Below are 26,529 nucleotides of genomic sequence, written 5' to 3' on the forward strand. Positions count from 1 at the left end.
TGTGCAGCGGGAAGAACTCAACTAATGTTTTCAGAGTTGTACTGAAATAACTACTCATCTCCAGGGGAATTACACAGTGCTACCCCGAGGATGAAGGGATGGAACACGGCTTCAGGGGAAGATACCGTTTGCCCACCTATTCATTCATTCATTCTTTCCTTGCCTCCTTATCTGAAACATGTTTAAGGCAGTGACGTAGGAACACCCGACCTCGGTACGGCGCAGTAGGTCATTCTGGGGTACGGGAGGAAGAGCGTTCACAAAGGCACAGAGGTTGGACTTTGGAGCTTGGGTCTCGGGAGGTGCTAAGAGATGTCCTCTGGATGGAGCTTAGGGCTCATGGAAAGAAGCAATTGAGTGGTCTGGAAAAAGCACTTGGGCACAGACATGGGGATCTTATCCATAGCCCTGCCCCCAGGGAAAGGGTGATGAATGGGGGTGTAGCACAGCCCACCGAGAGGAGCACACTGTGCAGTCCTGGGTGCAAACGGCCGCTCTGGACACGTGACCACTTGTCTAACCCATCATGCATTTATAGTGTATATAGGACGCTAATATGGTGCCAGAGCGAGGCACAGGTGAGGAGGCTGGCAGAGACCAGCACGTAACTGACGCTCAGTCAGCATAGACGTCCCTTGGTCCTCATTCCTGAGCAGCTCTGATCAATATAATTGTCTTCTGACAAAGCGCAAGTTAAAGACCGTATCTTAGATAAATTTCCAAAGGGCCTCCTATCTGATTTAATTCTGAACAACCACAAATTCAGCTGGTTATTTCTAGAGCAATCTGGTTCTTTGTTGATTAATGGACTTAGTTTCTGTTTGTAGCAAATTTCTGGCCATTCTGGTATTTGCCCCACACTTATATCTTTGACGTCCATCAGTCCCATCCACCCGTGCCCACCCTTCGCAGTGCCCTCCACATGGCCTCCCTTAACATGTACAAACTTTCATGCACGTCTGAGTTAAACTTTAAATTGGTTCTTTGTGCCTTCAGATTGAAAAGCTAAAGGCTATCTGCAGGCACTACTCCCACGAAAATTTAGTGGGAGTTTGTTCTCAGAAGAAATACAAAGAGATCTCATAGACCTTCCATTGAGTTTCCCTAGTGGTAACATCTTACTTGACTATCATACCATGCCACAGCCAGGAAACAGATACCGGTAAGACCCACTGATTTGATGCAGACCCCACCCGTTTTACGTGCACTCATTTGTGTGTGCCTGTGTGTATTTGACTCTATGAAACCACATCGCACATGTCTCCCGCATGGCCACCACCCCAGTCAAGATACAGACTGGCTCCATCATGAAGATGCCCGGGGACACCCTTATAAAGCCATGCCACTCCCCTCCCTACTGCCCTCTCCCTAATTCCTGGTGGCACTGCTCTGTTCTCCACATCTACAAAACTGCCATTTCAAGAAGATGCACATGAAATCATACAGTATGTAATCTTTAAAACTTTGTTACCACGATAAAGTATATATGACATAAAATTTGCCACTTTAACCCTTTTGAACTGCATGACTCAGTGGCACTCATTACATTCACAAGTTATGTAACAAGTAGGCACCCTTTGAAGACTCAGCATGATTCCTGAGATCTGCCCAAGCTGTTGCATCAACAGTTTCTCCCACCTCTGGCTGAGTACTTTGCCACAGTATGGATGTACCACAGTCTGTTAAACCACCCACCCAGCCAAGCACATTTTATTCCACCATTCGCCCACAGAAAGACTTAAGAGTTGTTTCAGTGCAGGCTACTTGAATAAAGCTGCTATGAACATTTGTGCCTATTGCATCAGTAAGTTTTCATTTCTCTGGGACAAAGGCTCTCTGGTTTTCATATTGCTGGATCTTAAGGGAAGTGCATGTTTAATTTTGTCAGAACTAAGAAGCTTTGCTACTTCATTTTATGCTCCAAACAGAACCTGTTTTTGAGTCATGAAGTTTGGGGCTGCTCGTTACTACAGCATAACCCACCCCAATACATTAGATTATTTTCTCATATGCAAGGTCATCACCTAATCATAATTAAGGTCAGTTATGAAATAACAGGTGCCTTCATGAGGTATTTCTTTTATTCACTCATTTGTTTACTCTCTTATTCAATAGCTCTTTGTTAAACAGGTATTTTTCTTGGAATGTGCCGGATGCTGAGGATACGATGTGGGAAAGCACTTTGGTTGGAACTAAGCATCTGCAGAGAAGAGCAGATGATAAATTGTGGACCAGCATGAGGCGCAGCACATGATGGCACAAGTGGACCCAAGCAGGGCACATGGGTGCCAGGGTGGGGAGCGAGGTTTTGGGTGCGAGAGCTCCCTGCCAAAGTGATGTGCCAGCTGAAATTCTAAGATTAGTTAACTAGGAAAGGAGGCAGGTATGGAGGCAGAGAGGGTCATTCCAGGCGGGCAGACAGCCTGGCAGAGGCCTCTGGGGATACAGAGCATGGCTTCCTGATGGACTGAAAGGGGATGGTGGTTCGAGTGTTGGGAACATGTCAGAGAGGTGTCCAGTGAGGTCAGAGCCCCCAGGAGCCGGCATGCCCAGGACCACAGGGGCCGTTTCAGAGAGGCGATCTGTTAAGGTCAGTGCAATGGGAACCTCTAAAGGGTTAGTGGGGTCACCTGAGCATATCTGAGCTTTTAAAATATTGTTCTGGTTAGTGTGTGGAGAACAGAGGTAAGGGTGGGCAGAGCGGGTGTGTGGGGAGGGCAGAACCTGACATTAGAGGGAGCCCTGGAGAGAGAGAGAAACCAGTAGGTACATGGCATGGAATCCCCCTCCCCCAGTGCTCCTCCCCCTCCAAAATAACATAAATATGAGGAGACTGAAGAAAAGGTTGGGGAGAGACAAAATTCTGCACAGAACAGACCTGCTCCTGTTTCCAGTACTCTATGCATGCAAAAAACAAGACAGAAACTGGGGGCCTGTAAGACAACAACAGGATCACTGACTGTGGGCGGGAACGCTCTCGAGGAATCAACGCGTGTCCTGCACCCTGTAGAGGCGGCCTACTGGGTGCAGCACATAATGAAGGGATACGAAGGAAGGGAAAAGAGGGCCACCTGGGTGTGCCTGTACGGGACAGGGGGCTCAGCCTAGGGCCCTGTCATTCCCTAAACCACTCTGTTGATTACTTCCTCTTTGGTGCTTCCGCCAGAAACGCCAGGGACCAGGTCCGCTGTGCCCGGGACGCCCCAGTATTTCTCCCTAAGGATTTCACCATCATCAACGCTCAGGGAGGGTGTCGGGGTAACACCACCCAGCGCTCGGGTGTATGAAGAAGACAGAAGCCAGCCTCCTGCGTGCAGCTCAGCACCTCCTTGTCTTGAAATGGGGTTGCTGCGTGTCTGCTGATGCTACTGAGAAGCTTACCAGAAGATTCTGAACAGGGACAGTGTCCCTCTCCCCAAGTCGGCAAACACCCTTTTGCCCCCCAGAGGTAAGCATCCCTTTCCCACCACCACCGGTGTACATTTGGAAGCCCAGTCCCAGCCCCCAGCACGCTCCTCCTTGAGCCCCAAGCAGAGAGGGACAGCCTCTTGTGAGCTGTGACAGGCTGTCATTCTCTCTTCAGGGACATCTGCCAGGCGGGCTGCCCATGCCCGTCACCTTGTACGGTCCCCACTCCCCAGTCAGTTGTTTGTGGCAAAGAAGGCTCCCCGTCCTCGACGGCATTTGCTTTCAAGCCAGTGACATGGTGCCTTACCACTCTGGGGGCTGACAGAAGCGGCTTCTCTGGGCAGAGCCTCAGGGGGTAGAAAACGGTTTAGAGGACTGAGGGTACAGGGCATTCGAGTCTGAGAGGGGGTGGGAGGGGTGCAGAAATGACCACCTTGGGGTGTGAAGGTCGCCTGGGGCTCTGAGGAGCTGAGCCTTAGCACCTGGGTTCCAGCTATTCACTCTACACTGCGGGCCGACTCTGAGCTAGACGCTTCCAAACAAGAGGCAAAAAGGGCAGCCCCGTGCAGCCTGCACCAGGCGAGGGAAAGAAAGAGAAGCAGACAATGTGTAAGTGACAGTAGAGTAGGTCAGAAGGCGGGACACGGGAAGAGCAGGGTGAGGGGGCCGGGAGCTATTGGGGTGAGCATGTGGAGACAGCAGAGTGGTCTGGCCAGAGCTCACTGGGGCGTGGGGACCCGCCGGAGCCAAGACTCGATGCCGGGAGCCTGCCTGGCACATCCTCGGAAGAGCAGTCAGAGAGCAAGGCGGGCAGTATGAGGACAAGAGGTCAGAGGGCAAATGGACCCACACCAGGACAGACCCTGGTAAGACTCCTGCTTTCCCTCTGAGTGAAAATGGGGGTCTTGGAGGGTCAAAATCTGACAAAGCGTGTCCTCTGGCTGCCGTGCGGGGCCCCACTGGGGTGGATGCACACAGACTCCCTCGGAGGCTGGAGAGCTAACCGGAGACCGCGGCAGTCACGGCTCGAACGGGGGCCGGGCGAGTGCTGAGAAGTGGCTGAATGCTCCGTGTACCCTGAAGACAGTCAGTAGGGTCTCCTGTCCTGTGTGCTGGATGTGGGACACCAGAGAAAAAGTGGAGTTCAGGTGACTCCAAGGACTTTGGTGTGAGCACCTGGACCGTCGCCACGGCCGTCCACCGAGCTGGGGAAGGTGTGAGGTACAGCAGCTTGTGCATGGAGATTAGGAGTGAGTTTCAGACATGCTGAATTCGTGCTGTGAGCCAGCCAACGGAGGCAGCGGGGGTATGAGTTTGGGAGAGGCGTCCAGTCTGCAGAAGCTGGGAGCTGGCAGCACAGAACTGACATACGGACTAGCCAAGCAGGGTGTAGGCTGGAGAGGAGGTGAACTGAGCCCAGGAGTCCAACATTAAGAGCCAAGTGAGATAACGCGGGGCAGGGCACCGCGGCACATGTGTGACGTGCAGTGAATGTTCAATGAAAGTTACCTGTGATGCCTACAATACTGATTCCATTTATTGTGTCTACAGTGACTGCCTATTTTTTAAATTGATCGAAGTTAAGAAGCGATGACCTCAAATGTATTTTTTCTGGTCCACCAAGAGTGACAATTCAGTTCCCAAGAAGTCTTTGCTGCGGCAGAAACAGATACTTATTTAAATTAGGAGGAGGGCTGAGACCATCTGTAGCGATCGGTTGTCATTGATTGACTATCTGAAGTGCAGCAGGTTCTGCACTAGGCCTCAGAAGGGCCCAGAGCTGGACAGGAGGAGGTCATGACCGCTGTCCTCAGGGCATGGAAGTCTGGTGGGGCAGACACAGAACTATGTAGGGGATGTAGCAACGTACTTTCAGAGTAAAAGGGAAGAAAGCTGACGCATTCAGGGTTACGATAAGTCGGTTGGTAAGTGTGGGTGGATGTCTGATCATGGGCCCAGATCAGCACAAATGGGTGCCTCCTGGCTCTGGGCCACGTGGACACCTGAGGGATCTAAGCATCAAGTGACTGAATGAATGGCCAGCTGAACAGAGGCTGCGAAGACTAGGGTGGGAGCAGAGAGACAAGTTCAAGGATGTGTCAACTGGAAAAGTCTGGGAACAATGGAAAAGGGTTTTCAAAGAAAGGACTCAAGTCCCACCCAAACCTTCTTTGATGTATTGCCAGTTCTTTCCAAATCCCACACTCATTCTCCTTGACCCAAACCTCTGGTTTTCACCATCATGAGGGAGGCACTTTGATTTGCTTAAAAACAGGGTTTTGGAAAAGTGGGGGAGCTCCTAGGGGGTTGCTGGCTGGCAGTCCTTACAGGCTACCCACTCCAAAGGCAATTTGGGGTCTTGCTGCTCTTGGCTGCAGCAGCGGCCCCTCCGTGGGCTCGGGAAGCCTGGGTATTATTCTTAAATCCCGAATCAAGGCGGGGAATTGGATCTCAGCGTGGAGAGGCAGGTTCCCGCTGGAAACTATGATGTCACAGTGCAATTCACTACTGTTCACAGTTGGGTTCCCCATTTGACAGCTGAGGGCTGAAACAGAATCCGTTTTGAAATCAGAAGGACCACATTGGGTTGGATTTCAGGAAATACTCTAATGATGAAATCTGGGAAATGGCAAATGTGCATAGCCAGGGATGTGGTAGGAGCCCCAAAGCTTTGAGTCACTCCCAACCACGCTGGAGGCATCACTGGAAAGACGTCGGCAGGGAAGGGCTTCCTCGGTGGGGAGTCCATGGGGTCACCCAGATTAATAGGCGCACATGCCCGGAAGCATCCAACCTCTGACGTCCAGCGTCCTTGCTGTCCTCTGCATCCCATGCTACCAACTTGTGGCACAGATGACGCACAGCACAAACTGCCCGTTTTGCTCACGTCCCACACACCACCATTCTCTCTCCAAGCCAAAAACAGGCTCAGGAACAAAATGTGATGAATATGGTAAATACAAATTACAAGCTCTAGTGAATTACTGAGCAGTCTTGAAAGGCCAGACGCATGTGTCATCTCATTCGAAGCCCAGCCCGGCCCCTTGACGGGCTGTCCCCTTGGGTAGGTCACATTGCTGAGACCCAAGGAGGTGGCACCAGCCTGGACTCCTGACTGACAGGCACCTCGTGCAGTTACTCTGCTCCCCAACCCACCTCGCAAGCGGATGAAGGGAACAAAATCCCCCTCCATGTTGTTGCCGTTGCTGTGTTTAACTTAGGAAAGGTCATTACATTGCTCAAGGTAAATCTGCAGTTTACTAGAAGATAAAGGCACACCAATCTGGACTCCACCAACTGCCCAGGAAACATGTGGTCTGCCTTAAAGCACAGGCTTTCTTCTGGAATCCGTATCAGAGGCGGCCCTGTACTGCTCCAAAGTTAACCTCCCTCCTGAGTCCATGATTCCTGTCCTGCTTCTCTTTAGATCACCAATAGCCCCTTCTCCCCGTTCGTCTTCAGCAGTTCTGCAGTGGATGTTCCCACCCAGAGCTCACTCCTGCCTCGCTCTACACACTGATTTTAACCTCCTCTCTCCCTCTCTCTCTCTCTCTCTCTCTCTCTCTTTCTCTGGCATTCTTCTAGCTTCTGAACTTCTTTACAGACGAAAGACATGCCAAGCCCCCACCTTTGTTTTCCCCGTGACGCCTCACAGACCAGCTTCACCCTCTGCTTTCCTGTATGTTCACGGAAGGTGACATCCCATTAAGGCCCTCATCTCTGCCTACAGAGCTGGTGGCAGAGCCTTTCGAATGCCCATCCCTGGGCACCTGGAACACGGTAACTGCCCCGATCATCCTCTGCTTCCCTTCTCTCATCCTGCCTTACAAATAGACATTTCAGCAAGTCAGCTTCTCAGCTGCTTTACTGCTCTTCAAAGACCATGAGGGCCCATCTTTTCCTTCCAAAGGCTTGACTTTTACGTCTACATACATAAGCCCTTAATTTGAACATTTTATCCAAAAAATGCTACTGAAATTCAAATGTTTGCTTTGGAAATTCCTACAAAAAAGACTGACCTAAAGGAGTTATCGTCACCAACCAAACTTGATTATCAGTGGCAGCAATGACAACAATGATAAAAGCTAATGTTTACCACACTCTACACTTATAAAAATCCTTTGATCTGCAGAACCATCTGATGGGCAGATACCACCGTTATTCCTTTATTCTGGGTGAGAATACTGTAGCTCAGAGGGCGAAGCAGCCTCCCAGGATCTCTCAGCTAGGAAGTGGCAAAGCTGATGCAGTTGGATGCCCGCACGCTTGCTGGACCAGACCATCTCCCCGGAGGCCCGACGTTAATAAATGCTAGTTGTCGTCCTCCCCGCAGCCAGCAGGGCGAAGACACAGCCGCCCGGGCTCAGCACGGCTGACAGTCAGTGAGCCCCGCTCTGTCCCCACGTGACTGTAACAGGAGCGGCCACTCCATCCTGGTCACCGCGGATCCCCTCATTCCACTCCACGGGAGGTGGAGGCCCTGCACGGCGGTGGCCCTGCACAGGTGGGGCTACACCAGGGATGGGACATGACGACTTGGCATGCCGTCGGCCATGAGTCACAGGAAGCCTGAGCCGTGCACCAGAGGGGACAGCAGGAACCCGCAGGCCCTGGCTTCCCTCCTGCGGCAACAGTCTCTCGAGAGGCTGCCTGACTGCGCGCAGGCAGGCTGTTCCCTGATGGCTGCCTTCCCTTCAGGGTCGGACTGTGTGTGTCTTGGCCAGTCGGCAAGGGGAACCCTTCCTGGCTCCGTCAGCGCTGCTGAGGGAGACGCGTCCACTTCCTGAGCCTTGGCGCCCACCCTGGCTCCTCCCTGCCCTCCGAGGACATGTTTATGGGCAGCTGGGACGTGGGACTCTTGGCCTTGGCAACCAGCTCCCACCAAGCTGCAAACGGTCTTTAAAGTCACCTTGGCCCCCCGGTGAACAGAACACTTACTCTCCAGCAACAAACACCAGTTTGCTCGGCTCCCAGCTTCCCCATCTCCTGCTAGGTAAAGGTGACCTTCCGCCGCAGCCCCGCCGGGGGTCTGTTACCCTCCTGTTGACCTGACTCCTCGCCGCCCTTGTCCCTGTGGGAGTCAGCACGTGGGTCCTGTGCACCATCTGAAAAAGTCGGTATCTGTCTTTTTCATGAAAATAAAAAAGGTTTCATCTTATGTAGCCCTTCTGCAATGTACTCTGCGTACAGAAGGATGAGACACAGTGTTGGTCATTAAGGCCCGAGGGACGCTTGGATACACGTGCGAAAGCTGGGTGGAACTGCCCCGTGGCAGGAGCGAGAGTGGAGTTCGGGGTTAAGGCGAGCCTGTGTGTTCACTCTTGTCTCGGCAGTGGAGGACTAAACAAGTCTCATTATCCTTGTCTGGAAGATGGCTGAGCTTGTACCTTTCCCCCAGAGCTGCTTGTGAGGGTTAAGTGAGACAATGTCCTATCAAGCACTCAGCAGGGTCTCTGCACTTCATTAACACCCCATGGCTGGAAGCAAGCATTACTTCTCACTTTTAGGGTGTGGAGCTTGTACAGGGCATTTGCCTAATTCATTAAGTCCCTCTCCTTCCAAAATGAAATGGCCAAAATCAAGGTAGACAACATCAGCAGGCGCCCCCTTAGCACAGGGCTACGCTGAGAATAACGGCAAAGTGTCTGCTAGAATTCTAGAGCGGTTATGAAGCTCACATCATTGAGTTCTTCACAGAGGTTTGTCCAAATGTGTCCTTTGGGGTCAAAGACAAACGGAAGAAAATGTCTAGTTAATCCTGCTCGCAAACATCCCATCTGCCAGCAGACAGGTGAGCGCTCAGCCCATCCACATGGAAAGTACATCGTGGCCGGGTCCTGGGAGCCGTCTGTCACAGACCAACCTGCAATCCCTCCATGGCTGGACACGGCCACCCCACAGAGGTTCCCAGTGTGACCCACTTCGGAGCATTTAGGCCCTGTGGACCCCGAGTTGGCATTTGAACGTGCCACTCAGAATTCTGACCCTAGCCTCATCCCCACCCGAAACTCGCAGGCAAGCCTCTCACGTTGCATGTCTGTAAACACCAGGTGATGGCCTCTCTGGCTCACAGGCTGTGATAAAGCACGTCAGCTTCAAGGAAGGCTTCTTTTTCTCTTGGAACTTTCAAGTGTGAAGGTGACATATCCTGTCTTAAACCATGGATGGCAGTTTTCAAATACTTGGAAATAGCACTGATTGTATCAAAGGACAAAAGGGATGTGCTTTAAGGTAGTAACACCTTCTTAACTTAGAGGCACCTCCCTGGCTTTTAAATGCTTGTCTGGATGGAGTAGAAATGCTATTGGCTTTGAACTCACCCCTGAATTATGCAAAGCTTTTGTCCCCTTCTTGGCCGCCAAATGTTTCTGAGCCCCCTCCGCAGTGTCTTGCTGAGAGGCCACTTGCTGCCAGAACCATTGGGCAGCTATAAAATATGACACTCTGGGTGAGGGAACCCGAAGCTGTTTCTTACTGAGTAGCCACGGTGGTCGGGTAACGCCACAGCCAGCGGTAGCTCACCTTCATGCACAGAGAGGGGCGTGTCATGTTGGGAGCATGCACAGAGCATCCTCCAGACGATTCCGGGCTGAGGAAGGTCCAGGTTAGGTGGTATCTCTTTCTAACATTCCTTGTATGTGAGCAAAGCCCACGGCTCTACGCTCCACACATCCTTGGCTTCTCTAGCATCTCTTCCGCTTTGAACTCGGTGGTCCCCTTCATCTCTGGATTTCTAGAACTGACTTACAAGATAACTTTCTGGTACCCAGCCCGCGGCTCCCCCAGCTAATAATGCTGGGTCCGCTTCAGTATCCAAGCTCTTCCACTTCTGACTTCCAGTAAGTAACTGTCCGCAGCTGTCACAAGTTGGTTTACTCCCCAGTAAAGGTCAGGAGGGCCGATGAGACATCAGAGGAAAAGCTTCTAAAATTTGTGTTTAGACTAACTTACATCTATGTTTATCTCTTTCATGTTTGTTGTCACTAAATAGGCAAGGGTGGGTTGCGGTTAAAGCATGACCAGGCAATGTGGATGTCATGGTTTTCTTTCCAGGCCTTTCATTCTGAGGCGTGTGGGAGTCTTTCCATCCTTCTGTGCCTTGGTTTCCCCAGCTGTCACACACAGATCTCTATTCCCTGGTTTCTCTCCCAGCCTTCCTCGGGAGGTTTATGGAGATCTGCTTGTCCATAGTCCATGAAAAGCCAGTTCTCTTTACGGGATTGACGGTGGGGCCAGGGGGCAATCCATCGCCATTGCTTGGTGGACCTCACCAAAAGCTGAAACAGGAACTCAGGCCCACTGGCGCTTGCAGTGAAGACAGAGCCAGGCCACACGAAAATGTGCCTTCAATACCAGGGGGCCACAGATGCAAAAAGACCCCACGTCCCAGCAGGAAGTGGGATCCAGCAGAGCACTTCCATGTACTGGGGACGCTGGGAGAAGATGGAGGGCCTCCAGATGGGATTTCTGGGCTTGGCTCACAGAGGGGCCCATACACAAGCTCTCCAGCTGTGTCCGGGGAGCTCTAGTGGGGGAGGCCTCCCCGTGGGATGAGGCAGGAGATATCCTCCCAGGGATAAAAATGTATTGGGTTAAAACCTAATGCAAACACAGTTTTCTCTGGAAACACCAACACAAGGAGCATAAGGAGAAGCAGAGACGATTCCAAAGAAAACATAGCCCATTGCGATGAATGGTTCCGGAGGAAGGGACGGAGATGCTATAGCCATAGTGACTTGGAAGCTGGGGACAGAGCAGCCGGCATCTGAAGCTCTCTACAAAGGAAGCTCACAGCCCTCCTGCCAGAGCCACTCTCATCTGTGCCTAGAAAGCTTCCAGGGCCGCCGGCAGGCCTCCCTGACCTCATCGCTGCTTGGCTGAGTCATCCACTTCCACCATCAGGCTAATTTGGGTACAGAGATGGAGCACCATATAAAGTAGAGCCATCTGGGCTCAGACAGACTGGCAGCTCTAAGTTTATTTAACCTCATTGGGCCTCAGTTTTGTCACCCATAGAATGGGGGTATGATAGGTGCTCTGGGGGCTCCCGTAAAGACTGAGTGAGCTCATGTTTGTGAGGTGCTTAGCACACCCCCCAGCCTGCCAGGAGCCTTTAGAAAATGATCATTATTTCTCCCCTTAGCACCATTGCTCGTTAGCCAGACCACTTCCCCACTTACGACCCTTTCCTGGCTCCCCGTGACCCAGGGTATTAAAGGCTGAGCTCCTTTTTATAAATGACAATCTCCAGCTTCCTCTCTAGACCAGTGCTGTGCAATAGAATTTCCTGCAGTCACGGAAAAGTCCTCCCTTGGCACTGTCCTGTATGGTCAGCACTGGCTGGCTGTGCAGTGCATGCACCTCAACAGTGTGGAGTGTGCCGGAAGAACAGTTTTAAATTGTATCTCATTTGAATTCATTTAAATACCAATAGCCACACGTGGGTAGCGGTACAATATTGGACATCTCCAATCTTTGCTTTTGCATTTCTCTCAGAAGGCGTCCACTCTCGCCAAAGGGACTTTTTGTGCCTGCTATACAAGACTATGTGGCTGGTGCACTACAGGGAAGTGCCCAGCTGAGGGGAACATACGACCGACCGGTATTGCTCTGGAGCTTGGCTTGCCCCCCGCAGGTCCTGGTGAGGGGCTGCATCCCCAGGGAGGAGCAAGGGGCTGTCCTTTCCCAACTCCCCTCCCAGCAGGGAAGCCTTACTCAAAGGTGCCTTTATGCTCACAGTGTCCCTAGGCATCTACCCTCCCACTTACTACCTTTCTGGCCAAAGCCATCCTGCCCTTTGAGACTAGCCCAAGCCCTGTTCCTCCAATACGCTTCTTCCTGAAAAGCCCCCAGAGGGAACAAAAATAGGAACCACAGGATGGGGCATGGTATGAGGCCAGGCTGCTGAGGGTGGACAGGCCACCAGGAAGGGCCTCGTAGGCATGCAGGAGTCTTCTCTGCTTCTCTTCAAGACCTCTCTGCCTTTGGCTTGGAGAATTAATCAGACAGACACAGGGTAGAAGAAGATAGACCTGGAAACTACTGCAGCCTTCCAGACAAAAGACGGTGGTGGGGAAAGGGACAAAAAAATGCTTGGATCCAAGACCTGCCATTGTTTTCCCTTCATCCAAGAATTCATGATGTACTATTTTTTCATGGTAACACGGTTTTGCATTTGTATTTATCCACGTCTTGGAGCATGGAAATGCCACGCCCGGCCATTCCAGTTACAGCAGGGTAAGCCCTTTGTAGGCAAGAGTCATTTTATACTTGTTTGGACAACCTGCACGCCCCCCTGCTTGTGGTAAGTGCAAAAGGACTGTTTGCTAGGGTGCTCTCTAAATCCCATGGGCTCGGGAGCAGGACAACAGCCTGGCTGGCTGAAAACATGGGGGGCGGGGCTGGAAGTCTCCTTGTCTCCATGTTGCCAGAGGCACTGTGCAAAATGAGGAAGGGAAAGGAAAATTCTCAATTGCCGCAACGAGACGGGGGGCATGACTTCTTTCCCAGACAGGCAAGTCTTGGCTGGTGGAAGGGGGTACACCAGGGTGACCACAGTGACCCCCCCAAGTACCTGTGACAGAAGCCACCCTACATGTGCTCTCCAAGCAGGGACTGATGTCACCACATACTGAGACAATACAAGTAACCAAGCCCATTCTCCCCTCTCTCTCTCTGCTCAGCCTTAAAGCTTTTACTTAAGTTTTTGTTTTTAGGGGAAGGCGGCAGAAATCCCAACTCAGGCTGACTTATATCAGAAGGAAACTCCTCTGTCAAATAACGGGTGGTCCCCAATCTGGGTGCCCCCCACGAAGGTCCAGGAGCTCAACCATGTCATGGAGGTTGAGACTCATTCCTACCCTCTTCTGTCTAGTACCAGCTTCAAACCAAAACTGCTTTGTAGGCATGGAAGGAAGAGCTGAAGTCCAAAGTAGGCAGCCTCGGCAGAACCCTGCTTGCGGGCCAGGGAACCCTCTAGAGCGGCTAATGTGGTGACAGGCTTCCTTCTTCATCCCAATTAGAAGCCACCAACCTAAGTTGTAGCCACTTCGGTCCAACTGGGCCCGAACATGTCACGTGACCCATCATACTTTCCACGAAAGATGCCACGCTCTGACCAGCTCAGAGGCAGGAAGGTTTACCCTGGGGGCTGAGGATAGGGAGGCTCCCTAAACAAAACTGGGTGTGCATTCACAAGCAGGAAAAGGGAGAGAGGTATTGGAAAGGCAACTAAGGGTGCCTTCCCAGGATCAGCTGCCTTCTAGAAAAACCAGATGATTTTGGAACTCACTCACGCTCCACTTCATCCATCTGTCCCTTGGTCCACTCACTCAATAAATATTTATTGGGTGCGTACTTGGCCCTGGGCTCTAGGCAAGCTTACTGAGGCACGTCGAGCATTTTTCAAATACCTCTGCACATATTTTTCATTCACTCGCCACATATGAAGGCAAATAGCAAAGTAAAGAGACAGGCTTATTCACATGGCATGATTTTAAAGGCCCATGCTCCTAATGCTTAGTTCTCCCACTCAGATCTCCATGAATCTGGATTCCGAGGGAACCAGGTCATGGTATCATTTTGGGCCACTGTCGGCAAGGATTTACAATGGTTGTTTGCATGACCCAACTATATGCTGTGGCTGGAGAAATATTCTGGTCAGCCTGCTTTGACGTACATATTGATGACAAAGAAAGTTATACCACACGACAGGAAAAAGCAGCATGGAAACATTACCCAATTTATCAGTGAAATGCCTACAGAAATAACAGCTTTCTTGGTATAATCAAGAGATGATTAACAATAATTAATGGATACTTTCTGAAAAAGATGTAACAGTCCGGAAGGATCTGGAAGCCAGCTGTCCTAACATTTCTGGAGAAGGAAGGTGCAATTTTATTGGCTTTGTGAATTGTATCTAATTTGAATTCATTTAAATGAATCCTGCTTCTGAGCAAAAGGCCAGGAAATGCAGACCTCACCCAGAGATAAGGCAGGTTTTCTGTTCTTATATCCTTGCAGCACAGAGCCCAAGTCTTAGGAGACAAGGTGTGAGCCTTCTGAGCTGAACTGTGTGTGAATCTGAGAAATGTGAGTCTTACCTGGTGATCTGACAGAACTGGATCCCTTATCTTCAGACCAATCACTCAATTTCCAGAATGAAACTGGGGATGGAAGGAAAAAAAAAAATCCATTGAGTCTTGGTTTCCTTATCTGCATCAGATAACCAGAGATCCTACTATCTGTATTAAGTAGGTGGAAATGAAGATTAACAAAATTCTCTCTATATAAAATACCAGCGAGGTTAAAGAGTAGGGCAGGAGTAGACAACGTGCCCGAGGAAACCCGGGGGCTGGTGCTCCACTGAGACTCTGGGAAATCAAAACCATGCAGCAACTGGTGCTCACAGAACCCGCCTGCTCCTCCCCGGGCCGCGTGAGGCCAGCCAGAGGCCCGCCGCCCTTCCCTCCTCCCGTGTCCTTGATTCCTCTGGACCAGGCTGCCCAGTAAGGCTGACTCCTATCTTTGTTTTAGTCTCCTGTACTTTCATTTTCTTGCCAATCTTCTCTCTTCCCTGCCCCGCCACCTCCAAAGCCATCCTTTGCAAGCCCATCACTCACACAGGGCCAGCCTGCTTCAGTGCCAAGGGACACCCCTCTATTGGGAAGGGCCGCCTGCTCGGCGCTGACAGAGGCGGCCTGGCCTCCCCTCGGTGGGCCCGGTGTGCATGGGCCTGGGAGTGAGCCCGCCACCCACTGGCATCTTACAAGGAAGCTTATAAACCTGCCTCTCAAGGAAAACTCTTTTGACTTCTGAGTCCTCGTCTAATGAGCTCTAGCCATCCTCTTCGGCCAGTCCTGCTGGCTGCTGCCTGTGGCCCCCTGAGACCAGCAGGCCCCAAGATATCATTTGGTCCAGGGGAATGGCCAAGGACAGGCAGGAATTGACGACATCTATTGACTAAATGGGCCTAGCACAGCTCCTAGCAAACGGTGTGCTCTAGACCTCCTCAAGCCACATTATTGCAACTATGAGTTCTAATATAATAGCACTTAAGTACTTACATAGTTCTAACCAGCACTGTACTAAGTTTTTAACAAACATCAGTGCATTTAATCTTCACAGCAATAGCACGCGGCAGACCCCATTATTATCCCTGGCTTGCACGTGGAGGATGAAGGCACAGAGAGGCTGCGCCCCTCAGCCAGGTAGCCGAGCCTGCAGGTGATGGAGACCTATAGGCTTGCCGGTAACGGAAGCCCGCCTGCCTCTCATAGTTTTGTGGTCACAGCACATTCTCTGGACCTGGGCAGCTTGATCTGAAGGTTGACCGTGCACTTTCCAGCTATCTGAGCTGGACTCACTTACTGAACCCACTTGAACCTCAGTTTTTCTCAACTGGTCAAAGAAGATAGCAATTTTAAACTCAAATTTTCTGTGAGGACTGAGTAACACATCTTTCTAGAACAATGCCTGGCATATATTTGACCTTTCCTGGATACAGCTGTTAATATTAGCACTGTTTTGCAGATGAGAAAACAGAGGACCAGAGAGGTTAGGTTCCTTGCCCAAGGTCACACAGCTCATCAGTGGATGATATAAGGTAGAAACCTAGGTTGGCCTGCCTTTTATCCATGTACCCTGTTATCCAGCAAACCTTGCCATCACATTTTCATTTAGATGCAGAGTGTGGAAGGACAGTCAAGCGTTCTGACTCTGTGGGCATCGCGCCTGTGTAGAGCCAGCTCCCAAGAACAATGGACGCTAGTATGCATATTCCCAAATCTGCAGATTACCAATAGAATTAAGTCTAAATGTTACATGATATCTGGTCTTCCCTAAATACACATAAAACTAAAATCTTTGTGGATGGCTTTCCAAAGCATTTCCCAGACTCTTTATTCTCCCTGGCCTTCAAAGCCCTGCATTAATCCCTGTCCCTCAAGGGCACCTTGGCATGGGCTATGGTTCAGCACATGTGGTCTCCAGCCCACCTTAGCCAGACAGGATCCCTCAGGCATTCTCCACAACATATGGACCTTCAAAGGATTGAAACTCAAGTCTGAAAAACTAAGGCTCTGAGGGGCGTGTGAAGTTCATAAACGGGGTGGCTCTACATATGTCCACACCACTTCCTGAGGGAGCTAAGCTGAGCCCAAATTAAAGGAAGCCCAGTTTTGCATTTGGGCAAGTAGATTCACCGACCACCCCTATAAGAGATACAGATTAACCTCTCAGTTGCTTCAAGAATATATTTTCTAAATAATAAATTCATAGTAACATAGTAAGCCTCTAAGAGGTGCTAAAAAATCAGTCCAGCGTCTTTGTATTGTCTTCAACGTTTTTGGTTAATGTCAAAGAATAGCCATATTTCCAGCAAGTTCATCAGACGTGATTTTGGTGAAAGTTTTCTGGTGCAGAGAATTGTTTCCCCACTGAGTAAAATTTCAGTGATGTTCTGTTCACACCCAACTAATTGAAAAATACCATCTGCTCATGAATTAAAATGAGAAATACTAGTGTTAGTAAATCAGAGTAATTGATTTTGATAAGACCCAATGGAATATTCTGAGGGCTGGGGAAAGATGTATATAAATTATGCATTAAGAAATGAGAGCCTATTATAATAAGGAAGACAGCTTCAGCAAGCATTTTATTAGTATTTCCTATGATTCTCTGGTATCAGAGGAAAATGTAACTGCATATGAATTGTATAGCCTGGACTTAAATTATACTTGCTACCGAATACCCAGATTAAAACAAAACAAAAATGAATTAACAGTTTTCCCAGAGATGGAGGCTACCCTATTTTTATTAGTTGACATGTGTTTTAGCAAAGTATCTTAAACTACCAGCACTATTAAGATGTTCTGTCATGTCCTTGAGAAAGCCTTCAAAGGGTCCAACCACCCAAACATGAGGCTGTAATATTTTACAATTCACGGATCCTAAGTACAATTTTTTTCTGTAAAAACAACCCAGAAAGTACAGCCTTTTTAAAAGTTAAATAAGTATTTTTATATTACTTTTTATATTTTGTAATTATTTTTATATTTTTTTATGTAAAAATATAAAGGCTTCAGTGGGATATTGTATTTTCAAGCAACCCATGGGAGATCTTCCTGTGACATGAATAATCAGTTCCTGATGTAGCTGTGGTTTTTTTTTTAACTCGTTTTCTTGTAGGTAAAATACGCTTAATTAAAAAAAAACAGATGTCCTTCTTAAAATGTGTAGACTTCAGGCATTTTGGACCCATTGCATTATGAAATACTATTTTTTGTACATCTTTGATTATCTGATGTACTTAAGGATTGCCCTCATTTTCTCAACTTTCTCCTCAATGCCAGCGACTGTTCTGTGGAAGCTCAATGTTTGTTGGGGACAGTAAGGGCTCTGAAAGCTTGTTCCTGCAGCCTAGGTGCCTGTCTGTCTGTCCGCTGAGGCCTACTGACGTTAGGGACATAACTGGACACAGGAGGGCTGCCCGTACCTACAAGCTGATGGCAGCTGCCTCGGGGAATCTGGTTCTACTCTTAACTTTCTGCCCCATCAGGGCTCCAAATTCATCTGATTTCCTATTCATGACAAACCAGCTCAGAAGAATGTTAAACATACCCACAGGGTTTTGTCCTTTCTGACGATGCTTAGAAACCCAAGCCCCTCTCCTGAGAAACATGGGTCCCTGGAGGGAGAGGAGCCCCCCAGTCCAGACCCCTGAAGCCGTGGCCCCAAGGAAGGCCTCAGAACCGTGCACACGTTCGCCCTGCCTGGCCTCCGGGCTGGGAAGCCTCCACCTCTCCCCAGGCGTCGTCGCAGACCTGCTGTCTACCTCCCCGTGACGGGTCGGCAAACAGACCAAGCCTTTCATTTGAAAATGTAAGATAACTGCTCCTTCCTCAAGCTAAGGAGAAAACTCCGGGTGCTAAACACATGCAGGGGGAAGAAATGGTAGCAACAGAATAATAGACTATCTGGCATCGTGTTAGGTTCTGTTGGGTGTGTACAGTTTCAGTTGGGAGCACCTTTTCCCCGAGACTTTTCTCCCCGGAGTTGTATCTGAAGTAGAGAATAGACCCAGGTGACCGACAGTCCCTTTCAGCTCCTGAGCCTGAACCTGGAGTTTAAAGCTTAGGTTATTTTGTTCTCAAGTGGAACCGCTTATTTCTCTATTAGCAAATGCATGCTATGGCAGAAGAATCAACGGTCCCTAGGGTCTATATTACCTCCTTTCCCCTTTTAAGAAATACCCTGCGTTTCCTTCCAAGGCAGAAATAATACCCCTTCCGTTCCTCTCCAGATCTGCACAAGGCAGAGCTCCAACATATTCTGACCCGACTTGAAATGCTTTCATCACTTGATCGTTAACAAGCCTGAGACACCCAGAGAGGGCTAAGGATTTGCTCTTTAAAACAGAACAATATTTTTAAATGATGCAAATCTATATCCTGACCCAGATCTCAAAGAATATAATCTTGAGTAAGACAAAGTGTGGAATACTTGCAAAATGAAACCACTTACATTGCTTAAGAGAGAAAGCAGCCCCCGAATTACTGGTTCCCTAAGACACACAGTCCTGAAGGCAAACGTTGTATAGGAAAACAACAGAGAGGCTATGCAAGACGCCGACAGCCGCGTGGTCTCTAGGGAGGGGAGAAAACGCAGGCAAAGGACCTGAGCGGCATCTGACATGTTTGTATTTTCGACAACAAAACTTTATTAAGTCAGTACTTGTGTTCTTAAAAATAAGCAAAACAGGGGAAGATCAAATTTTAAGTCACTGTGGGAATTCAGACAGAGAAAATATGGACACAGATCAAAGTCGCACAGCTTATAAATGCGAGGTGGGAAGGCACAAAATGCCTCAACACAAGTTCAACGACTAATGCCGGCGGCACTTTGCAAATGCTGTGTGTTATTATTCAAAGGTCCTCTGGAAGGTGATGTAAATTAGCAGAAGTTACCCTGATATGCAGCAAAGTCAGGAGCAGGGACATTCGGAAAAGCTACCCTTTTAAGAAACAGACCTTGAAAGAATATGTTTTTATCATGAAAGTCAAGAAATACGTATTTACACTGAAAATTCATTACTTTTGTAAATTTCCCTTTTGGGTTGAATAGAGCAGTGAAAGAGATTTACGGTATGAAAGGATAGTTTGGTTTAAATCTTTTTAATCTTTTAATACTAATGGTTTTTCTGGGGAATTGAAAATATTTAAGGATTCTGACAAAAGTGTCCTCACACAAAAGTTTAACAAAATATTTTCAAGGTAAAAATGTCATCTTTGTTGGAAATGAACTTTTTCCACTGAGCCTATTAATATCTCTTTTTCTCTGTTGTCGTGTTTAATAACATCATATTACTTTTTTTGCAAAACATTTCAGGGTCACTGCAGAAAATCAAAATTGCAGAAAGGAAAAGGGGGAAAAATATTCATAGTTTAACCAGCAATATCCATCTTGGATTATATCTTTGCTGACCCCCATATGCATATACGTATCCATGTTACAATGATAGCATTTTGCAAGAACAGTTTTAACTTAATGTACTGAGACATTTTTCAGGCTAATAAATCATTTGATATTTTAAAACTGGGGGCCAAGAATGCCTCCTGTCCATCAAAGTACCCTAGTCAAGAATTGGCTCAATAAAAACCATCAGTTGTTTTGAGCAATCACACCATCACTTTTGAATGTGCCTTTATAAACCATTCTCAAATAAATCATCTCATTTGATCCTCCCAAAACCTGGGGCCAGGGGGACGGGCTGGCACTGCTCACATGCACTCGATGAGTGAGACAGCAGAGCCTGAGCGTGTGTGCGGCCTCCAGTGCTGGCACACAGCTGGCGAGGCAGACCTGCCCCCAGGGCTCCTGGTTATGTCCCCTGCCCCACCGCTGGCCTCCAGTCCCCCACCGCCTCCTCCTGTGAACTAGATGGGAGCTCTTCAAAAACAGTCCAGCACTAGCACCCGTGGCCGTCTCATCTCATGCATTTTTTGTAGTTTCTCAAAACGCTTTTCCCCACCTCTCAGTATTTCCTGCTCTTAAGGCTTTTGCTGTGTTGGGAGGCCAGCCTCCCCACGCTGGCTCCTAGCTGTAGGCGGGCACCATACACAGCACCCAGAGGGCAGTGGGCACTAACAACGGCTTGCAGCCGAACCTGACACTGGCCTCCCGGGCTTGAGCAAGCCCAGCGTGGGTGTCTGGCTGGGGAACTCTGCCGGGCCGACGCAGGGGCTTCCTCCGCACCCGGGCATGCGGGTTTTGGGCCGTACTAAGCCCCAGCTCTGAGCTCTGGGGCAAATCAACAAAATGAGAAGATGACATAAAAAGCTGATAAAACAACTATTATTTAAACTAAAACCAAAAACAGCAACTGATGTTTTTTTTCTAAGTTCTGTTCAGGGAATGAGGAAAATCAATCGTTTTATATTATCTGAATAACCAGATGATGGATTTTTGTCACTTCCCAACCCTCTATATCTATGTGTATTATAGAAAATACGGGGGTACATCTTTGCAGTGTGCTTTATATCTCATCACCTTCCGCTCTCTCCTGAAAGGGGCCGATAGGAAGGCCCCCTAGTGGCCAGTTACCGATTACTTCTCTCCTTGACCTGCGCGTCCAAAATCCTTAACTGGGAACAGCCCCGCACCCGGTTGCCTTCCTATTTAAGCACTATTAGTCAGAAGTACTTTAAAAACCAGCTTTACTCAAATAGCTAGAAGTTTCACATTTGAAATATTTGCTCTTTTAAAAATCCTCTGTCCCTTCTTTGTTACAAACTTAAGAACTTCTATATATAAAGCGCATCTAGAACAAAACCGTATTTCTCTCTCTTGACCACTAGTCTACTTAGAAGCTTTTGCTTTTTCCTAACCATTTTCCCCCATCCTGAAACATCCAACCAAACTGTCTTTATATTTTATACACACACACACTTCACTCTGGACCGTCTTTATTATCCCTTTTTCTCCCTATTGAGTTTGTCTCGTTAAATAGTAGCATAGTTTTTAGGTTGGTGTGTGATTTATTTTTGCAGTTGAAGTTTATTTACAGAATAACCGACTTCATTTTCAAAGTATTGAAACAGTGTGTGAGCAGTGTTGGGGTGAATGTGGTATCCCCAGAAATCAGAGCACTGAAAGAAGTTACGTTTCAAATTTTAAAAACAAAGCAATGGTGACTCAATTCACATGGATGTACATTTTAAACGGGGCTTTCTCATTTTGAACAATGGTATCAAACAGTACACGTTTGAAACATCTTTCATTAATATGTATTCTTCTAAAACCACTCTTCGAAGTAAAAGTAGTATCTTGGAGCCCTTCCTGTGATGATAGAATGTTGCTTTTCCTGCCTTAAATGGAAACATTTTCATCATCCTTTTAAAGGAAGTAGTGAAAACAAAACACACAAACCTCCTCCGACTCTACCTCTGTGTAAGTAACTCTCCTTTCAAGACACACATTTCATCTGCACACTCGTCCAAGTCCATGGCATTTCAGTAAATGTAAACGCAAATGAAAGGCTGTGATGACAAACGAGTGACTGGCGAATTTTATTCTGTGATTGCAGTCCTCTCGCTTCAGTTTATACAGCTCCTTTCCACTAATCTCCATGATCTCACTTCAACGTACTCCTTTTAATAGATGAGTGACTTTGATCATTTTTCAAAAACGAAAACACTCGTCAGCCGTGTATACTCCTATCTTTCTGAACTCTTTTGCACAGTGGAACTATGCGAAAGGAGACACATCTTTCTCTCCAAAATACGGCTTGTATGTTATTGCTAAATTTTTAATGCATAATTTCTAGGAACTTCTTCCTATGGTGTATCATCGGCGGACTAGTGAGCTAGGGAGGTAATTCTGGCCACGGAAACCACTGTCAGCAAGATCACTCCTGCACACAAACAGACACTTCCCATTCAGGTATTCTGCTGCTTTCCAAGTTAGGGCTGATGTTATATACTTAAATGGGAACAAGTTAGAGATCATTTGTGGGTCAATTAAAGCAAGAGCCCAAAATATCTCTTTAAACGTTCCTTGAACTCAGTTAGGTGGTGTCCCTCACCTCCCTTTGTGCTTTTGCAGGAGACAACATATTACTATGAAATATTACTGCTTTACTTTGACAACTTTATTTTGGGCTTTCGCCGTGGAGTAAGTGGAAAATTTTAAGCATGTTAACCAAATGGATTAAAGAGATGGCCTCTGTGCTTCGTTCGTGTGGGATGAATGGTCAGCTCTTACATGCTTCCAGTCAGCTACCCGAGCAGGCGGCAGCCACTGCGTGGTTCTGCACGTACAGAGACCGGGCCCGGACGACTGCTCTGTTAGAATATGTAGTCACCCGGAGTTAGAAGTGGAAAATGGGAGCCTCCAATCACAAGCTCATAAAAGGCAATTTCAGTGTCAGGGTGGCAGACTGCATAAACAAAGAAAGGATTTATTATGAAGCTCTGCAGTGACGCTGGCACCAGCCCGACTCTGCTGGGCAGCCCTCTGGTGCCAAAAGCCAGGAATGAGCAGGAAGGTTGCGCCGCGTGCTCCCGGTGACAGTCACAAGCGCAGCTTGATGATTGGCTGGCATGGCCACAAAAGACACATGCTGGCATGTTTCGCGACATAAATGATAGATGTGCGGCGGGGATCTTTTAATTATTTAATCAAAGCCAGACTGAAGGACCTGGAGGGACACTGCTCCCTGGAGTGGAAAAGGGGCAGAACTCGAAGGTTGGCACACTCCAGGGGCACCACAGGAGGCACTCCCTGGCCAGCCAGGGCCCATCCCAGGCCTGGCGAGGGGTCCCTTCCCGTGGCCTGGACCAGAGGAAGTGAGTTACCAGCCAACCTCTTGGTGTGCTGATGGAAGTGGAATCCATTTGATTTCCTTTCATGGAGTGAAACTTACGTCCTGCTCTGAACAGGAAAGCACTCATTTGATCCAACACTTTCTTTATAACACACACACACACACACTCTCTTAAAAGGACTTGTGCCAGCTGCTTGCTTTAGGTATACATAGTGCAAAATCCTGGAAAAATAAAAAGCTCCACCCCATTCAACCCTCCTTCCCATGTCTGGACAATAAGGTGATGGGCACTCCGTGGCCCTGAAGCACCATGGCACTGGGGGTTTGCAGTCCAGGGACTGGGTTGCACCTAGACTTTACTCTTTAATTCAGCTCTTAATCCTGTCACAGAAGGGAAAACAAAGGGGCTGCTGAGACGGGGCTTCCACAAGCAATGACGGTGTGCTTTGGTGGAAAGAGAACAAATTATTATCAAATCAGCATGACATTTCATGCCTACCCCTAAGAGATTTGGGGATTAAGTATGGTGTTCTCTTGGGTTTAGTTGCTACATGTAAACCATAAGTTCCATTCTAAAGCCCCACAAAATGCTGATGATTTCATGAAGACACAGTTGTGCTTGAATTTTTTTTTTAATTTATTAAAGCAAACTAGCATTAAGTAAAATGAATTCAATGTGATCTTGATATAACCTATCAAGGGGTTCATTCCTAAAGCTCTCCCCAATAGAAACCTTCCATTCTGGGTACCCGATTCTGCATTCTGCCCCTCTCCCCCATTCTTCAATCTTTCTGTACAGAAATGCTTTAGCGGGTAGATGCTACCAGCAGAATATAGAGCCATTTCCCCTGCTGGAATCTTTTATGCAATGTTCAAACCATATATCTTTTAAAATTATCCAAATAAATATTTTTCCTCTAAATATGATGTTTTCTTCCTTATGAAGTAGCTGCAAAAATTACATAAATGGCATAGGAGTATATTGTCATTATAAATCAAATGGCCCCAACCCCAGATTCTATTTCCTAGCCCCAGAGAGGTAACCAGAGGTAATCCACTGGGTGTGGAAGTTTCCTTCCCCCATATGCTCTTTGTGAGGAGCAAATTTCAGAAACAAAGTATGGAAAATATTTAACCTTCTCCCACAATTATTAGGTCTTGATGTTTAAGAGGGAAAAAAAAAACGCCCAAACACGTAAGAGCGGAAAATCCCCAATTTGGTAAGTTACACATTGTAGGTCTCTTCGTCCTGAGAAGTCCTCCAAAAGTTTGACAAACTTTCAAACACGTGTAAAGACATCTTGACTTTTAGAAAATAAACCAAAAATGAGGTCAACTTCTTTAAAAAAAAATACATCTTTTATTAGTTTCCAGAGGTGGGGGAAATGAGTTAGAAGGGGAAAAATTAAACTGTATTTCAACCACTCACATCTTAAGTTCAACCAGTTTTGACTGTTTTCTTCTGCAGGGCAGAGGCATTATTCTTACAAAGTTGCAAGGTTTGGGCATTTTTTAAACTAGTCTCTTCCCATGATACATGTACATTTAAAAGACTGTGTTTGTTTTTAATTGGCATTTTAACAGGATAATAATCTTTTTATTTTGTCTTTATATACCTTCAGTAATGCTACAATAGTTTATACGGAATCTGTAATTAAACAAAGATGTCGACTTATTTTAAAGGTTGCAGTCAGTACTCCCAATTTTGTTTTATAGATGAGGTAAGAGGGATTCAGGCTAGCAGAAGAGGTTAGAACGATGGTGATGAAGTCTACTTATGCATAAAAGGATAAGGAAAGATGACAGTGAAATTCTCCAAAGAATCTTGCGCATGGGAATCTCCACGCTCATGTTGCAAGCATGTTCCCTGACTCGTGCCTTCCCGTTTACAGTTGCGAGCCTGTGCTGAATTTCTCCAAGGGCATTCATTAGCAAGGGTGGCATTTTTCTATTGCCTGTCTGAGTAGGCTCAGAAAGAGGACATTTTAAATAATGCCTTTAGGCTATGCTCTGTCCTCCCATGATGCTATATATTCAGAGAACAAAAAGACAAAACCAACCGGGAAACCACCAAGCCATTGACCTGGCACCACGTGGTCACCAGACCCAGCCAAAGGATTGAACACTCCCATTTTTATTTGCTTTTTAACTGAGATCCTGGCGCAGAGAGGAAGACAGGTTGGGGGTGGGGGGAAGAACTCTACTTCAGAGGTGCAGGGGGCAGGGGACAAAGTGAAATACCTAGTCCCTGACTAGGACAGACATACGACCGGGTGTAGAAGAGCAGACAAACTGCCTACGATTAAAGGATAATGCTGCCCAAGGATGAGAAAACATATATTCCTATTGCAAAGTTTCAAAGGAACTTGATGTGAAGACATATTTCTAGGTTGTTGGTTTTTTTCTGTGTTGCGCTCTTTCTCTTCCTATTGCAGGGAGAAGAATTGAGGCACAGTTCAGGAATCTGCCTGTATTTTCCCCCCAAAGTTACAGTGACTTCAATCAAATCATTCACCCAAGAGTTAATCAGGCAGTTCCAGCGTTCCAACCATGTACTAGCGATGGAGTGACAAGAGTCAGTCGGACAGTGCTGTCCCCAGGAGCGCAGAGTACGACAGCAAGGGTTGGAAATCAGGGGGAAGGACAGAGATGGACAGAGCTGGCTCACCAGGTTTGGGAGGCAGGAGGCAAGACAGGAGGTGACTTGGAGATGGCAAAAGTGCAGTGACTCGTAGAGAGGAGCCGGAGTTAGCAAGGGGACGGGGAGCGGAGGAACCGAGCGTGAAGAGAGGAAGGCTGATATCCCCCTCAGTGGGAGGCAGAGCTGCAGGGCTGTTTCGTGCCATACTTCTCTGTCCTCTTCTGCAAATCCCAAGTGCGAACCTCGCCCGCACATGCGTTCGCGAAGTGGACCCAGGTTCTCTGTGGACGGGGATCTCTCTGGGGCAAGTCACTGCCAGAACTCCAGCACACACGAGCTTCTCTGGCTCTGAGTGGATCGATGCATGTGAATCATCAGCATTTAGCCACAGAGTGAAGTCAGAATGTGATTCATTGTGGTTTAGTTTGCCAAAGCAATGGGAAATGATTTTCTAGACTCTTCTATTCCTCTTATCACAGGAAATGTACCAGGAATACTTGCAGGGGGAAATCTCTTTTTGGCCTTGATCGTGTCACATTACATGAAAGAGTCCGGTTTCATGGGGACGTTCAGAAGCCACAAGCCACGGAGCATGCACAGTGCTCCCGGAGGCCCTGGCGTGCAAGGGTGAGCCATTGGGGAGGCATCCATGGCTCCT

The 26,529-nt window shown here is 47.9% G+C and overlaps 1 long non-coding RNA gene across 1 annotated transcript in view; it reads right to left on the bottom strand.

Moving 5' to 3' along the window:
* The window catches only part of LOC140848304 (uncharacterized), a 144,733-nt gene that overhangs the window by 52,237 nt on the left and 65,967 nt on the right, over positions 1-26,529 (bottom strand). Inside the window, exon 2 of the long non-coding RNA XR_012128889.1 lies at positions 14,511-14,573. This is a non-coding gene — a long non-coding RNA (uncharacterized lncRNA). The remainder of the gene's footprint in view (positions 1-14,510; positions 14,574-26,529) is intronic.

This window comes from Manis javanica, chromosome 3 (genome assembly GCF_040802235.1).
Source record: "Manis javanica isolate MJ-LG chromosome 3, MJ_LKY, whole genome shotgun sequence".
Taxonomy (NCBI): domain Eukaryota; kingdom Metazoa; phylum Chordata; class Mammalia; order Pholidota; family Manidae; genus Manis; species Manis javanica.